The 17,687-nt window shown below is 48.6% G+C and overlaps 1 protein-coding gene across 1 annotated transcript in view; it reads left to right on the forward strand.

Annotated features, from left to right (window-relative positions):
• The window catches only part of EPPK1 (epiplakin 1), a 55,285-nt gene that overhangs the window by 6,385 nt on the left and 31,213 nt on the right, over positions 1–17,687 (forward strand). Inside the window, exon 2 of the mRNA XM_069956876.1 lies at positions 8,048–8,119. The gene's annotated coding sequence lies outside the window, so the exon portion shown is untranslated. The remainder of the gene's footprint in view (positions 1–8,047; positions 8,120–17,687) is intronic.

Here is a 17,687-nt window from a genome sequence, read left to right on the forward strand (position 1 = left end):
CTCTCTATTTCCAGTATTCCCTCCCTCTTCAGCTTCTGCAGGATGCTCTCTATTTCCAGCAGTAGCACCCCCTACCTCTTCAGCTTCTGCAGCATGCTCTCTATTTCTAGCACCTCCTCCCTTTTCAGCTTCTGCAGGATGCTCTCTATTTCCAGCAGTAGTACCCCCTCCCTCTTCAGCTAATGCAGCATGCTCTCTATTTCCAGCACCCCATCCCTCTTCAGCTTCTCCAGCATGCTCTCTATTTCCAGCATCCCCTCTCTCTTCAGCTTCTGCAGCATGCTCTCTATTTCCAGCACCCCATCCCTCTTCAGCTTCTCCAGCATGCTCTCTATTTCCAGCACCCCATCCCTCTTCAGCTTCTGCAGCATGCTCTCTATTTCCAGCACCCCACCCCTCTTCAGCTTCTGCAGCATGCTCTCTATTTCCAGCATCCCCTCCCTCTTCAGCTTCTGCAGCATGCTCTCTATTTCCAGCACCCCACCCCTCTTCAGCTTCTGCAGCATGCTCTCTATTTCCAGCATCCCCTCCCTCTTCAGCTTCTGCAGCATGCTCTCTATTTCCAGCACTCCCTCCCTCTTCAGCTTCTGCAGCATGCTCTCTATTTCCAGCATCCCCTCCCTCTTCAGCTTCTGCAGCATGCTCTCTTTTTCCAACAGTCCCTCCCTCTTCAGCTTCTGCAAGATGCTCTCTATTTCCAGTACCCCCTCCCTCTTCAGCTTCTGCAGGATGCTCTCTATTGCAGCATTCCCTACCTCTTTAGCTTCTGCAGGTTGCTCTCTATTTCCAGCATTCCCTACCTCTTCAGCTTCTGCAGGATGCTCTCTATTTTCAGCAGTAGCATTCCCTACCTCTTCAGCTTCTGCAGGATGCTCTCTATTTCCAGCACTCCCTCCCTCTTCAGCTTCTGCAGGATGCGCTCTATTTCCAGCAGTAGCACCCCCTACCTCTTCAGCTTCTGCAGGTTGCTCTCTATTTCCAGCATTCCCTACCTCTTCAGCTTCTGCAGGATGCTCTTTATTTCCAGCACTCCCTCCCGCTACAGCTTCTGCAGGATGCTCTCTATTTCCAGCAGTAGCACCCCCTACCTCTTCAGCTTCTGCAGGATGCTCTCTATTTGCAGCATTCCCTACCTCTTCAGCTTCTGCAGGATGCTCTTTATTTCCAGCACTCCCTCCCGCTACAGCTTCTGCAGGATGCTCTCTATTTCCAGCAGTAGCACCCCCTACCTCTTCAGCTTCTGCAGGTTGCTCTCTATTTCCAGCATTCCCTACCTCTTCAGCTTCTGCAGGATGCTCTCTTTTTGCAGCAGTAGCACCCCCTACCTCTTCAGCTTCTGCAGGATGCTCTCTATTTCCAGCACTCCCTCTTCAGCTTCTGCAGTATGCTCTCTATTTCCATCAGTAGCACACCCTAACTCTTCAGCTTCTGCAGGTTGCTCTCTATTTCCAGCAGTAGCACACCTACCTCTTCAGCTTCTGCTGCATGCTCTCTATTTCCAGCACTCCCTACCTCTTCAGCTTCTGCAGTATGCTCTTTTTCCAGCACTACCTCCCTCTTCAGCTTCTGCAGCATGTTCTCTATTTCCAGCACTCCCTCCCTCTTCAGCTTCTGCAGCATGCTCTATTTCCAGCACTCCCTCCCACTTCAACTTCTGCAGGATGCTCTCTTTCCAGCACCCCCTCCCTTTTTAGTTTCTGCAGCATGCTCTCTATTTCCAGCATTCCCTCCCTCTTCAGCTTCTGCAGGATGCTCTCTATTTCCAGCATTCCCTCCCTCTTCAGCTTCTGCAGCATGCTTTCTATTTCCAGCACCTCCTCCCTTTTCAGCTTCTGCAGGATGCTCTCTATTTCCAGCAGTAGTACCCCCTCCCTCTTCAGCTAATGCAGCATGCTCTCTATTTCCAGCACCCCATCCCTCTTCAGCTTCTCCAGCATGCTCTCTATTTCCAGCATCCCCTATCTCTTCAGCTTCTGCAGCATGCTCTCTATTTCCAGCATCCCCTCCCTCTTCAGCTTCTGCAGCATGCTCTCTATTTCCAGCACCCCATCCGTCTCCAGCTTCTCCAGCATGCTCTCGATTTCCAGCATCACTTCCCTCTTCAGCTTCTGCAGCATGCTCTCTATTTCCAGCACTCCCTCCCACTTCAGCTTCTGCAGCATGCTCTCTATTTCCAGCATCCCCTCCCTCTTCAGCTTCTGCAGCATGCTCTCTATTTCCAGCACCCCACCCCTCTTCAGCTTCTGCAGCATGCTCTCTATTTCCAGTATTCCTCCCTCTTCAGCTTCTGCAGGATGCTCTCTATTTCCAGCAGTAGCACCCCCTACCTCTTCAGCTTCTGCAGCATGCTCTCTATTTCTCAGCACCCCCTCCCTTTTTAGCTTCTGCAGCATGCTCTCTATTTCCAGCACCCCATCCCTCTTCAGCTTCTCCAGCATGCTCTCTATTTCCAGCATCCCCTCTCTCTTCAGCTTCTGCAGCATGCTCTCTATTTCCAGCACCCCATCCCTCTTCAGCTTCTCCAGCATGCTCTCTATTTCCAGTATTCCCTCCCTCTTCAGCTTCTGCAGGATGCTCTCTATTTCCAGCATCCCACCCCTCTTCAGCTTCTGCAGCATGCTCTCTATTTCCATCATCCCCTCCCTCTTCAGCTTCTGAAGCATGCTCTCTTTTTCCAACATTCCCTCCCTCTTCAGCTCCTGCAAGATGCTCTCTATTTCCAGCAGTAGCACCCCCTACCTCTTCAGCTTCTGCAGCATGCTCTCTATTTCCAGCACCCCCTCCCTTTTTAGCTTCTGCAGCATGCTTTCTATTTCCAGCATTCCCTCCCTCTTCAGCTTCTGCAGGATGCTCTCTATTTCCAGCATCCCACCCCTCTTCAGCTCCTGCAAGATGCTCTCTATTTCCAGCATTCCCTCCCTCTTCAGCTTCTGCAGGATGCTCTCTATTTCCAGCATCCCACCCCTCTTCAGCTTCTGCAGCATGCTCTCTATTTCCAGCATTTCCTCCCTCTTCAGCTTCTGCAGCATGCTCTCTTTTTCCAACATTCCCTCCCACTTCAACTTCTGCAGCATGCTCTCTTTTTCCAACATTCCCTCCCTCTTCAGCTCCTGCAAGATGCTCTCTATTTCCAGCATTCCCTCCCTCTTCAGCTTCTGCAGGATTCTCTCTATTTCCAGCAGTAGCACCCCCTACCTCTTCAGCTTCTGCAGCATGCTCTCTATTTCCAGCACCCCCTCCCTTTTTAGCTTCTGCAGCATGCTTTCTATTTCCAGCACCTCCTCCCTTTTCAGCTTCTGCAGGATGCTCTCTATTTCCAGCAGTAGTACCCCCTCCCTCTTCAGATAATGCAGGATGCTCTCTATTTCCAGCACCCCATCCCTCTTCAGCTTCTCCAGCATGCTCTCTATTTCCAGCATCCCCTCCCTCTTCAACCTCTGCAGCATGCTCTCTATTTCCAGCACTCCCTCCCTCTTCATTTTCTGCAGCATGCTCTCTATTTCCAGCACTCCCTCCCTCCTCAGCTTCTGCAGCATGCTCTCTATTTCCAGCACCCCACCCCTCTTCAGCTTCTGCAGCATGCGCTCTATTTCCAGCACTCCCTCCCACTTCAGCTTCTGCAGCATGCTCTCTATTTCCAGCACTCCCTCCCACTTCAGCTTCTGCAGCATGTTCTCTATTTCCAGCAGTAGACCCCTCCCTCTTCATTTTCTGCAGCATGTTCTCTATTTCCAGCAGTAGACCCCTCCCTCCTCAGCTTCTGCAGCATGCTCTCTATTTCCAGCACTCCCTCCCTCTTCAGCTTCTGCAGCATGTTCTCTATTTCCAGCAGTAGACCCCTCCCTCCTCAGCTTCTGCTGCATGCTTTCTATTTCCAGCACTCCCTTCCTCCTCAGCTTCTGCAGCATGCTCTCTATATCCAGCACTCCCTTCCTCCCGCCTGTCAGACACTGTGGTAATGTCTGTGATGTCACAGCTCTTATATAATCTTTATTCCTGGAAACCAATGAATGTAATTGATATAGAACTTTATGACTTCTCTGATTGGGCGGGAGAACGCCGTGTGACCTGGATACAGATTATTATACTGCCATATGGTTAGCTCATGGATGACACCAGCCCTGGGCAATGCGCCGACCTCAGCACAATGTCAGTAAACAGAATGGAATTTAAGGTGTGAAGATGCCTGGTGCAAAGCATCATGGTCCCTTACTATAGCATAGTGTCCATAGTGGTAGTGGCCTCCTCCTCCACAGCAGATATGAGGACTGGTATAGCGGTGACATCATTGCCCTGTATAGCGGTGACATAGTGGTCCTGTATAGCGGTGACATAGTGGCCCTGTATAGCGGTGACATAGTGGTCCTGTATAGCGGTGACATAGTGGCCCTGTATAGCGGTGACATAGTGGTCCTGTATAGCGGTGACATAGTGGTCCTGTATAGCGGTGACATAGTGGCCCTGTATAGCGGTGACATAGTGGCCCTGTATAGCGGTGACATAGTGGCCCTGTATAGCGGTGACATAGTGGTCCTGTATAGCTGTGACCTAGTGGTCCTGTATAGCTGTGACCTAGTGGTCCTGTATAGCTGTGACCTAGTGGTCCTGTATAGCTGTGACCTAGTGGTCCTGTATAGCTGTGACCTAGTGGTCCTGTATAGCTGTGACCTAGTGGTCCTGTATAGCTGTGACCTAGTGGTCCTGTATATCGGTGACATAGTGGTCCTGTATAGCTGTGACCTAGTGGTCCTGTATAGCTGTGACCTAGTGGTCCTGTATATCGGTGACATAGTGGTCCTGTATAGCTGTGACCTAGTGGTCCTGTATATCGGTGACATAGTGGTCCTGTATAGCGGTGACATAGTGGCCCTGTATATCGGTGACATAGTGGTCCTGTATAGCGGTGACATAGTGGCCCTGTATAGCGGTGACATAGTGGTCCTGTATAGCGGTGACATAGTGGCCCTGTATAGCGGTGACATAGTGGCCCTGTATAGCGGTGACATAGTGGCCCTGTATAGCGGTGACATAGTGGCCCTGTATAGCGGTGACATAGTGGCCCTGTATAGCGGTGACATAGTGGTCCTGTATAGCGGTGACATAGTGGTCCTGTATAGCGGTGACATAGTGGCCCTGTATAGCGGTGACATAGTGGCCCTGTATAGCGGTGACACAGTGGTCCTGTATAGCGGTGACACAGTGGTCCTGTATAGCGGTGACACAGTGGTCCTGTATAGCGGTGACACAGTGGCCCTGTATAGCGGTGACACAGTGGTCCTGTATAGCTGTGACCTAGTGGTCCTGTATAGCTGTGACCTAGTGGTCCTGTATAGCTGTGACCTAGTGGTCCTGTATAGCTGTGACCTAGTGGTCCTGTATAGCGGTGACATAGTGGCCCTGTATAGCGGTGACATAGTGGCCCTGTATAGCGGTGACATAGTGGCCCTGTATAGCGGTGACATAGTGGCCCTGTATAGCGGTGACATAGTGGCCCTGTATAGCAATGAAATGCTTCTCACAGCTGAGGGTCCTTCACAGTGGGTCAGTGCAGGTAAGAGCTGTTAGCCTACAGCATCAGAGCATTGTCTACACTGATACACAGTGACAAACCCTCAGCTGTGTGAGTAAGGCTGGGGAAGCTGTGGATAGAGCCCCCAGAGAGCTGTCCCCAGGGGCCACAAAGGGGCCGAGCCAACTACCAGCTGCTATATAGAACACTGCTGACTGATCCTGAGTTACATCATGTATAATACTCCAGTCACCTCCAGAGCTGCATGCACTCCAGTTACATCATGTATTATACTATGCAGCTCTGGAGGATGAGATATGATGTAACAGCAGAATAGTGAGTGCAGCTCTGGAGGATGAGACATGATGTAACAGCAGAATAGTGAGTGCAGCTCCAGAGGATGAGACAGGATGTAACAGCAGAAAAGTGAGTGCAGCTCCAGAGGATGAGACATGATGTAACAGCAGAATAGTGAGTGCAGCTCTGGAGGATGATACAGGATGTAACAGCAGAATAGTGAGCGCACCTCTGGAGGATGATACATGATGTAACAGCAGAATAGTGAGCGCAGCTCTGGAGGATGAGACATGATGTAACAGCAGAATAGTGAGTGCAGCTCTGGAGGATGAGATATGATGTAACAGTAGAATAGTGAGTGCAGCTCTGGAGGATGAGATATGATGTAACAGCAGAATAGTGAGTGCAGCTCTGGAAGATGAGACAGCATGTAACAGCAGAATAGTGAGTGCAGCTCTGGGGGAAGAGACAGGATGTAACAGCAGAATAGTGAGTGCAGCTCTGGAGGATGAGATGTAACTCAGGATCCATGCAGCAATTTTCCTCTGTATTCTCTGGCGCGGTTTGTAATGCATCCATCTCCATAATTATATGATTGCCGCAGACGTTGGGGTGACCGTGGTGGTTCTCTCGCCCTCGTGACCGCGCCCTGCCCCATCTTGAGTCACAGTACTTTGTTCTTGTTGTTTACTCACACACCGCAATACCCGAACAAATTACAGTCTGGTGCCTGATCCGCTGCCAAGATCAACACTGCTGAGGTGTCGGGTCCCATCATGGCCGCCGTAACCTATAGCAACACCTGTGCTGAGCTGCGTGGAAACTGGACGGACTGTTCCTGTGCCGCCCCCGCTCACTCTCACTGTGGAAAACCGCCAAAGGTTTCCCTTCTGACTCTGCTATTCCTGGTAATAGTGCACGGTCACACCCCTCTGATACAGTACATGATGTCATCACCTGGACGAGAATAGTGATGATGTCATCGTAACAACACTGCCGAGGGCTGAATGATGTGATAATAACACCTGATACTGGGAATACCACATCCCATAATACACCGACCACAGCCCCATACCACATCCCATAATACACCAACCACTGCCCGATACCACATCCCATAATACACCAACCACAGCCCCATACCACATCCCATAATACACCGACCACAGCCCCATACCACATCCCATAATACACCGACCACAGACCCATACCACATCCCATAATACACCGACCACAGCCCCATACCACATCCCATAATACACCGACCACAGCCCCATACCACATCCCATAATACACCGACCACTGCCCCATACCACATCCCATAATACACCGACCACAGCCCCATACCACATCCCATAATACACCGACCACAGACCCATACCACATCCCATAATACACCGACCACAGCCCCATACCACATCCCATAATACACCGACCACAGCCCCATACCACATCCCATAATACACCGACCACAGCCCCATACCACATCCCATAATACACCGACCACAGCCCCATACCACATCCCATAATACACCGACCACAGCCCCATACCACATCCCATAATACACCGACCACAGCCCCATACCACATCCCATAATACACCGACCACAGCCCCATACCACATCCCATAATACACCGACCACAGCCCCATACCACATCCCATAATACACCGACCACAGCCCCATACCACACATCCCATAATACACCGACCACTGCCCCGTACCACATCCCATAATACACCGACCACTGCCCCGTACCACATCCCATAATACACCGACCACAGCCCCGTACCACATCCCATAATACACCGACCACAGCCCCGTACCACATCCCATAATACACCGACCACAGCCCCGTACCACATCCCATAATACACCGACCACAGCCCCATACCACATCCCATAATACACCGACCACAGCCCCATACCACATCCCATAATACACCGACCACAGCCCCATACCACATCCCATAATACACCGACCACAGCCCCATACCACATCCCATAATACACCGACCACAGCCCCATACCACATCCCATAATACACCGACCACAGCCCCATACCACATCCCATAATACACCGACCACAGCCCCATACCACATCCCATAATACACCGACCACATCCCATAATACACCGACCACAGCCCCATACCACATTCCATAATACACCGACCACAGCCCCATACCACATCCCATAATACACAGTCCCTGGTTCTCACAGTGTGTTTCTGTGTCTTGCAGGACCCTCCTTGTTCGCTATCTCTGCAGCGCAGTCACCTGACCTGCGGCCCCCGGGACCCCTGCCTGGTACAGGTAAGCAGCCTCTGTTTGGCTTATAGAGCATTGTCTGCGCTGATACACTGTAACAAACTTTGCTGTGAGCAGGGGGGGGCAGCAAACAGGAGGATTCAGACAGCAGACTCTGCAGCTGTCACTGCCACCCCCTGCAGGCATACCGCCACTCACCCCCTCACCCTGACAATACTGTCCGGAGGCTGCGGATAAGATGCAACAAATCCTACACCTGAGGGACCGCAACAGCCTGAAGTGTTACATAGTGACGGGGAAGTGGAGGCTGGGGCTCTGTTACATAGTGACGGGGAAGTGGAGGCTGGGGCTCTGTTACACAGTGCCGGGGAAGTGGAGGCTGGGGCTCTGTTACACAGTGCCGGGGAAGTGGAGGCTGGGGCTCTGTTACACAGTGCCGGGGAAGTGGAGGCTGGGGCTCTGTTACACAGTGCCGGGGAAGTGGAGGCTGGGGCTCTGTTACACAGTGCCGGGGAAGTGGAGGCTGGGGCTCTGTTAGACAGTGCCGGGGAAGTGGAGGCTGGGGCTCTGTTACATAGTGATGGGGAAGTGGAGGCTAGGGCTCTGTTACATAGTGACGGGGAAGTGGAGGCTGGGGCTCTGTTACACAGTGACGGGGAAGTGGAGGCTGGGGCTCTGTTACACAGTGACGGGGAAGTGGAGGCTGGGGCTCTGTTACACAGTGACGGGGAAGTGGAGGCTGGGGCTCTGTTACATAGTGACGGGGAAGTGGAGGCTGGGGCTCTGTTACATAGTGACGGGGAAGTGGAGGCTGGGGCTCTGTTACACAGTGCCGGGGAAGTGGAGGCTGGGGCTCTGTTACACAGTGACGGGGAAGTGGAGGCTGGGGCTCTGTTACATAGTGACGGGGAAGTGGAGGCTGGGGCTCTGTTACATAGTGACGGGGAAGTGGAGGCTGGGGCTCTGTTACATAGTGACGGGGAAGTGGAGGCTGGGGCTCTGTTACATAGTGACGGGGAAGTGGAGGCTGGGGCTCTGTTACATAGTGACGGGGAAGTGGAGGCTGGGGCTCTGTTACATAGTGACTGGGAAGTGGAGGCTGGGGCTCTGTTACACAGTGCCGGGGAAGTGGAGGCTGGGGCTCTGTTACACAGTGCCGGGGAAGTGGAGGCTGGGGCTCTGTTACACAGTGCCGGGGAAGTGGAGGCTGGGGCTCTGTTACATAGTGACTGGGAAGTGGAGGCTGGGGCTCTGTTACATAGTGACGGGGAAGTGGAGGCTGGGGCTCTGTTACATAGTGACGGGGAAGTGGAGGCTGGGGCTCTGTTACATAGTGACTGGGAAGTGGAGGCTGGGGCTCTGTTAATAGTGACGGGGAAGGGGAGGCTGGGGTTGTTGATGTCGGGGGTTGTTGTTGGGAATTGTTGCGGTTTGGGGTTGTTGTTGTTGGGACTATTTGAAGTTGGAGGTTGTTAGGACATGATGATTATGTCGGGGATTGTTGGTGTTTTGGGGCTGTTGGTGTTTTGGGGGTTGTTGATGTTTTGGGGCTGTTGGTGTTTGGGTTCGTTGATTGGTGTTGGGGGTTAATGTTTGGGATTGTTGATTGGTGTTGGGGGTTGTTGATGTCGGGGGTTGTTGTTGGGAATTGTTGCGGTTTGGGGTTGTTGTTGTTGGGACTACTTGAAGTTGGAGGTTGTTAGGACATGATGATTATGTCGGGGATTGTTGATGTTTTGGGGCTGTTGGTGTTTGGGTTCGTTGATTGGTGTTGGGGGTTGTTGATGTTTGGGGTTGTTGGTGTTTGGGTTCGTTCATTGGTGTTGGGGGTTGTTGATATTGGGAGTTGTTGTTGGGACTAGTGTAACCCCTTAACAACGCATGACTGGTATATCCGTCATGCGGCCATTCAGAGAGGGCTCACGCCGGGAGCCCTCTCTGCAGCCCTCGGTCCCGGGTTGCTATGTGCAGCCAGGGACCGCAGGTCTTAGCCACCGTGGCCGATCACCACTGCCGGCTAATTAACTATTCAAATGCAGCTGTCAAAGCTGAATGTGGCCCCTGTCCCTGGTGTCTAGTGGGGGATCGCGGGGGAGAGATCCAGATGTACTGAGCCGGAATGACGCTGATCCCGGCTCGGTAATCCATTCAGATGGTCTGCAGCAGACCATTATAATAGAGCACCAATCTGATAAATCATTGTGTATATAGAAGTCCCCCAGGGGGATCAGGGCTGTGTATATAGGAGCACTCAGGGGATCAGTGCTGTGTATATAGAAGACCCCCAGGGGGATTAGTGCTGTGTATATAGAAGACCCCCAGGGGGATTAGTGCTGTGTATATAGGAGCACTCAGGGGATCAGTGCTGTGTATATAGGAGCCCCACAGGGGGATCAGTGCTGTGTATATAGGAGCCCCCCAGGGGGATCAGTGCTGTGTATATAGGAGCCCCCCAGGGGGATCAGTGCTGTGTATATAGGAGCCCCCCAGGGGGATCAGTGCTGTGTATATAGGAGCCCCCCAGGGGGATCAGTGCTGTGTATATAGGAGCCCCCAGGGGGATTAGTGCTGTGTATATAGGAGCCCCCAGGGGGATTAGTGCTGTGTATATAGGAGCCCCCAGGGGGATCAGTGCTGTGTATATAGGGGTCCCCAGGGGGGATCAGTGCTGTGTATATAGGAGACCCCCAGGGGATCAGTGCTGTGTATATAGGAGCCCCCAGGGGGATCAGTGCTGAGTATATAGGTGCCCCCCAGGGGGATCAGTGCTGTGTATATAGGAGCCCCCCAGGGGGATCAGTGCTGTGTATATAGGGGTCCCCAGGGGGATCGGTGCTGTGTATATAGGGGGTCGGTGCTGTGTATATAGGAGTCCTCCAGGAGGATCAGTGCTGTATGTATGGGGTCCACAATGGGTAGGAAGCAATGTGGTTTCGGCACTCCAGGGTACGTTAAAATAGATGAACTTTATTAAATCATATTATTAAAATCGGCAAAACAAACCATGCTGTGTAGCAAGATCGACGTGTTTCGCATGTGCGCTTAGTCATGATCTGATGACAAACAAACACATGTTTAAAAACAAGTTACAGCCAATGTACAATCTACAGCCTAGTACAAGTGTTGTAAATAAAGTGGGTAAGTGCAATTAGTGGTGAGACTGTGTTATTGCACTACCTGTGCAGTTAGAGGCTAGTTCACATTAGTGTATTAGACTCATGTTACATATTGTGTTATACCTACTGTGAATGTATGGCCGCAACTGCAAATTATGGAGGAGATAAGAGACATACTCTGTGTTACGTTCTACATGTTATATGAAATGAGAAATAATATTAAATTAGATATTAAACGCACCATTATAACGCATCATGTGAACAGTAACATATGTGATAAGACCTAAAAGCAGAATTTAGCATAATAGGCCAGTGACACAATGTACACAAGGTTTTTTGAACAAGGACTTCTGGATAAAATGGTATTTCATGTACAGAGAAATGGCAATGGCCGCTGTATGTTAGTGAGTAGAGACTGAGGGCGCACAATTTAATGAATTCATACTATTTGACCTGCTAAATGATTCAGATTTGGGGGGATATGTGCAAGTAAGAGAATGAATTAGTGTATATAATGATAAAGAAGGTCGTTCTTGTAATAAAGACCAAAAGGGATCCTTGTGTCCAGTTGAAATATCTATTCGGCCTCTTTATTAAGTAGTTTCCGTCGGTCTCCACCTCCTGGGGAATTATGGATTTGTTTAATGGCATAAAAAGGAAAAGCAGAAATATCCCTATGATGTTTTACTGCACCAGAGCTGCAATATCTGTTATATGTTCACTAATTCTTCTCTTCAATTTTCTTATTGTTCATCACACGTATTTTAATATACACATTTCACATTCTACTATGTAAATAATACACTAATGTGAACTAGCCTCTAACTGCACAGGTAGTGCAATAACACAGTCTAACCACTAATTGCACTTACCCACATTATTTGCAACATTTGTACTAGGAACACTTCCATTGGCTGCAACTTGTTTTTAAACATGTGTTTGTTTGTCATCAGATCATGACTAAGCGCGCATGCGAAACGCGTCGATCTTGCTACACAGCATGGCTTGTTTTGCTGATTTTAATAATATGATTTAATAAAGTTCATCTATTTTAACGTACCCTGGAGTGCTGGAACCACATTGCTTCCTACCCATAGTGTTCACAGGCGGCCAGCCACAACAGGAACCGTGCACCCTCCCGAATGCACTCACAAGGTGAGCTGATTTCTACCTTTTCTATATAGAAGTCCCCCAGGGGGGATCAGTGCTGTGTATATAGGAGGCCCCCAGGGGGGATCAGTGCTGTGTATATAGGAGGCCCCCAGGGGGATCAGTGCTGTGTATATAGGAGGCCCCCAGGGGGATCAGTGCTGTGTATATAGGAGGCCCCCAGGGGGATCAGTGCTGTGTATATAGGAGCCCCCCAGGGGGATCAGTGCTGTGTATATAGGAGTCCCCCAGGGGGATCAGTGCTGTGTATATAGGAGGCCCCCAGGGGGCTTCTAATTACTGTTAGTTATTAATAAATAACCCCCTCCCCTAATAAAAGTCCAAATCACCCCCTTTTTTCCATTTCTAAATAAAAATAAAATAAATAAACAAAAATATTTGGTATCACTGGGTGCTTAATCACCCGAAATATAAATTCATTTAATTCATGATCCCTCGCGGTAAACGGTGTAAGCGCAAAAAAAACCTTAAAGTGACACTGTCACCCCTTTTGTGCATTCTGACATCTCTACACAGGTGTAATGGGTAAATTAAGCGGTTTTCATACCTTATTTTATATTATATGTCATGGTGCTTGTTCAAGTAAAAAGTCATCTTTTATCAACTGCAGATTGTGTTAAGTGGGCGGGGCCTTGCTGCATTAGTGCCACTTAGCCCCGCCCACAATGCCACAGTTGGCCTCGCCGCCTCACCGGCCATTGGAACAGGCTGGCCAAAAGGTCTAGACCCCACCCCCTTTACGTTGGCCAACCAATGGGCGTCAAGGGGGAGGGACCAACGGTGCCATTGTGGGTGGGGCTAAGTGGCGCTAATGCTGCGATGCCCCGCCCACTTAATATAATCTGCAGTTGATAAAAGGACACTTTTCACTTGAACAAGCACCATGACGTACACTACCGTTCAAAAGTTTGGGGTCACATTGAAATGGAAAAGCACTGTACTTTTAAACTAGTCCTAACTTTAAACAAATACTCTCTATCCATTGCTAATGTGGTAACTGACTATTCTAGCTGCAAATGTCTGGTTTTTGGTGCAATATCTACATAGGTGTATAGAGGCCCATTTCCAGCAACTATCACTCCAGTCTTCTAATGGTACAATGTGTTTGCTCATTGGCTCAGAAGGCTAATTGATGATTAGAAAACCCTTGTGCAATCATGTTCACATATCTGAAAACAGTCTAGCTGGTTACAGAAGCTACAAAACTGACCTTCCTTTGAGCAGACTGTGTTTCTGGAGCATCACATTTGTGGGGTCAATTAAATGCTCAAAATGGCCAGAAAAAGAGAACTTTCATCTGAAACTCGACAGTCTATTCTTGTTCTTAGAGATGAAGGCTATTCCATGCGAGAAATTGCTAAGAAATTGAAGATTTCCTACAACGGTGTGTACCACTCCCTTCAGAGGACAGCACAAGCAGGCTCTAACCAGAGTAGAAAAAGAAGTGGGAGGCCACGTTGCACAACTAAGCAAGAAGATAAGCACATTAGAGTCTCTAGTTTGAGAAACAGACGCCTCACAGGTCCCCAACTGGCATCTTCATTACATAGTACCCGCAAAACACCAGGGTCACCATCTACAGTGAAGAGGCGGCTGCCGGATTTTGGCCTCCAGGGCAGAGTGGCAAAGAAAAAGCCATATCTGAGACTGGCCAATAAAAGAAAAAGATTAAGATGGGCAAAAGAACACAGACATTGGACAGAGGAAGACTGGAAAAAAAGTGTTGTGGACGGATGAATCCAAGTTTGAGGTGTTTGGATCACAAAGAAGAAGGTTTGTGAGACGCAGAAGAAATGAGAAGATGCTGGAAGAATGCCTGACGCCATCTGTTATACATGGTGGAGGTCATGTGATGGCCGGGGGTTGGTGCTGGTAAGGTGGGAGATTTGTACAGGGTAAAAGGGATTGTGAATAAGGAAGGCTATCACTCTGCACCGCCATGCCATACCCAGTGGGCAGCGCTTGGTTGGAGCCAATTTCATCCTACAACAGGACAATGACCCTAAACACCTCCAAATTGTGCAAGAACTATTTCCAGCAGAAGCAGCAGCTGGTATTCTATCCTAGGTAATGGAGTGGCCAGCGCAGTCACCAGATCACCACCCCATTGTGGGAGCAGCTGGACCGTATGGTACGCCAGAAGTGCCCATCCAACCAATCCAACTTGTGGGAGCTGCTTCTAGAAGCGTGGGGGGCAATTTCTCCAGCTTACCCCAACAGATTAATAGCTAGAATGCCAAAGGTGTGCAATGCTGGAACTGCTGCACAAGGAGGATTCTGTGACGGAAGCAAAGTGTGATGGAAGATCAATGTTATTTCACATACAAATCAGTATTTCTAACCTTGTCAATGTCGTGTCTCTATTTTCTATTCATTTCACAACGTGCGGTGGAGAAGAAGTGCGACTTTTCATGGAAAACACTAAATTGTTTGGGGGACCCCAACCTTTTGAACGGTAGTGTATGATATGAAATAAGGTATGAAAAAAGCTAAGCTTACACCTGTGTAGAGATGTCAGAATGCACAAAGGGGGTGAGAGTGCCACTTTAAGGTCAAAGCCAATTTTCGTTTTTGCGCTTTTGCTTTTCCCACTTTATGTTTAATAGTTACGCCATGGAAGTCTGTCCCCAGACGACCTAGGGCGTAACTGTACGTCCTGGGTGTTTCTCCCGCTATGAAGCGTGCTCCGGAGCGGAGCGCGCTTCATAGCAGGTGGGGGCCGGCTGCAGTGAGCAGCCGGGACCTCACCGGTAATGACACGCTGCAGCGATCGCGCTGCCGCGTGTCATTAACCCCTTAAACGCCGCGATCGCGGCGCGACCGCGGCGTTTAAGTGTAAGTGACAGGGGGAGTCCCCTGTCACTTACCGATCGGGGCCCCCGCAGTGTGACTGCGGGGGTCCCGATCGGTAAAACGGACTGCCGGAGGTCTCTCACCTGCCTCCATGCGGTCCGATCGGCGATCTGCTACTCTAAGCCTGCACAGGCAAGCTCAATGAGCAGAGCGCCGATAACACTGATCAATGCTATGCCTATGGCATAGCAATGATCAGTGTATAAATCAAACTAATGTATGTACAAGTCCCCCAAAGGGACTTCAAATGTGTGGAAAAAAAAAAGAAGAAGTTAAAAATCACTAATACACTACCCCAAAACCCCTCCCCCAATAAAAGTTGAAATCACCCCCCTTTCCCATTATATAAATAAAACATATAAAAATAAATAAATAGATAAACATATAATATACCGTAGCGTGCGTAATTGTCCGATCTATTAAAATATAACAAGCGTCATTGCGAATGGTAAACGGCGTACACAAAAAGAGGGAAAAAAGTGCGCGGATTACCGATTTTATGTTACATTATATATATAAAAAAATTAATAAAAAGTGATCAAAACGTCCGATCTTCACAAATATGGTATTAATAAAAACTAGAGATCATGGCGGAAAAAATGACACCCCATACAGCCCCGTAGGTGAAAAAATAAAAACGTTATAAGCGTCACAATAGTCCCATTTTATTTATAATTAATTGCCAAAAAAAAGGATTTCATTTAAAAAAAATATATAACATTAGAGAATCTGTGTAACCTGCATATGGTTGTGTTCAGACTGACCTATAGAATAATGGTATCATGTCGCTGTTACCATATAGTGCATTACGTAGACACAGGAACCCCCCAAACGTTACCATATTGCATTCTTTTTTGCGATTTCACCAATTTATATCTTCATAAATAATATATTTGGGATTCCGTCATACATGTTATGGTAAAATGAATGACGCCATTACACAGTACAACTATTCCTGTAACAAATAAGCACTTACATGGCCTGTAGATAGAAAACTGAAAGTGCTAGAGCTCTTAGAAGGGGAGGAGGGAAAAACGGAAACACTAAGATCAGAATTTGCGCGGTCCACTGGGTCATTTTGGGCCTGGTCCTCAAAGGGTTAAAAGGCCATAGCACTTGCATTTTTTCACCTAGAGACCCACATGAGCGCTTATTTTTTGCGACACTAATTGTACTTTGCAATGACTTTTTTTCCCCATAAAATATGCTGCGAAACCGAAAAAAAAATAATTTGCGCTGTCAAAAAAAAAAAGGAATTTGTTTTCATTTCAGGGAGTTTCGTGTTTACGTCATTCAAGCTAGGGTAAAACTGACTTGTTATATATGTTCCTCTAGTCTTTACGATTACAACGATATATAACATGTATAACTTATATTGTATCTGATGGCTTTTAAAAAATTCAAACCATTGTTAACCAATATACGTTCCTTACAATCGCTCCATTCCCCGCCTTATAGCGCTTTTATCCTTTGCTCTATGGGGCTGTGTCAGGTGTCAGTTTTTGCACCATGATGTGATCTTTCTATCGGTACCTTGACTGCGCATATGTGACTTTTTGATCGCTTTTTATTACATTTTTTCTGGATTTGATGCGACCAAAAATGCACAATTTTGCACTTTTGAATTTTTTTGCGCTGACGCCGTTTACCGTGCGAGATCAGGAATGTGATTAATTAATAGTTCGGGCGATTACGGGCGCAGCGACACCAAATATTTATTATTTATATTTATGAAAAGGGGGGTGATTTGGACTTTTATAGGGGGAGGGATTTTTTATTAATAAAAAAACATTTTTACTTTTTTTTCTTATATATTAACTAGAACTGGGGGACTTGTATATACACAGCACTGATCCCCCTGGGGGGCTCGTGTATATACACAGCACTGATCCCCCTGGGGGGCTCGTATATACACAGCACTGATCCCCCTGGGGGACCCCTATATACACAGCACTGATCCCCCCTGGGGGACCCCTATATACACAGCACTGATCCCCCTGGGGGACCCCTATATACACAGCACTGATCCCCCTGGGGGACCCCTATATACACAGCACTGATCCCCCTGGGGGACCCCTATATACACAGCACTGATCCCCCTGGGGGACCCCTATATACACAGCACTGATCCCCCTGGGGGACCCCTATATACACAGCACTGATCTCTCATAGAGATCAATGCTCTGTATATACGGATCTCAGATACGTCATAGTTTGCTAAGGGGTTAAGAACGTTTATTTTCTGTAAAAGGTTTAATTTTTTTACGAGTTATCAATTAATATAAAAGTTATACATGTTACATATTTTAATCATACCGACTTAAGGAACATATATAACATGTCAGTTTTTCCATAGTATACACGGCGTAAAAACCAAGGGCTCATGTGGGTCCGTAGGTGTAAAAATGCAACTACTATGGCGGAGGAGGAAAAAACGAAAATTAGCCCAGTCCTTAACCCCTTCGGGACCAGGC

The sequence above is a fragment of the Dendropsophus ebraccatus genome, chromosome 2 (genome assembly GCF_027789765.1).
Source record: "Dendropsophus ebraccatus isolate aDenEbr1 chromosome 2, aDenEbr1.pat, whole genome shotgun sequence".
In the NCBI taxonomy this organism is placed as follows: domain Eukaryota; kingdom Metazoa; phylum Chordata; class Amphibia; order Anura; family Hylidae; genus Dendropsophus; species Dendropsophus ebraccatus.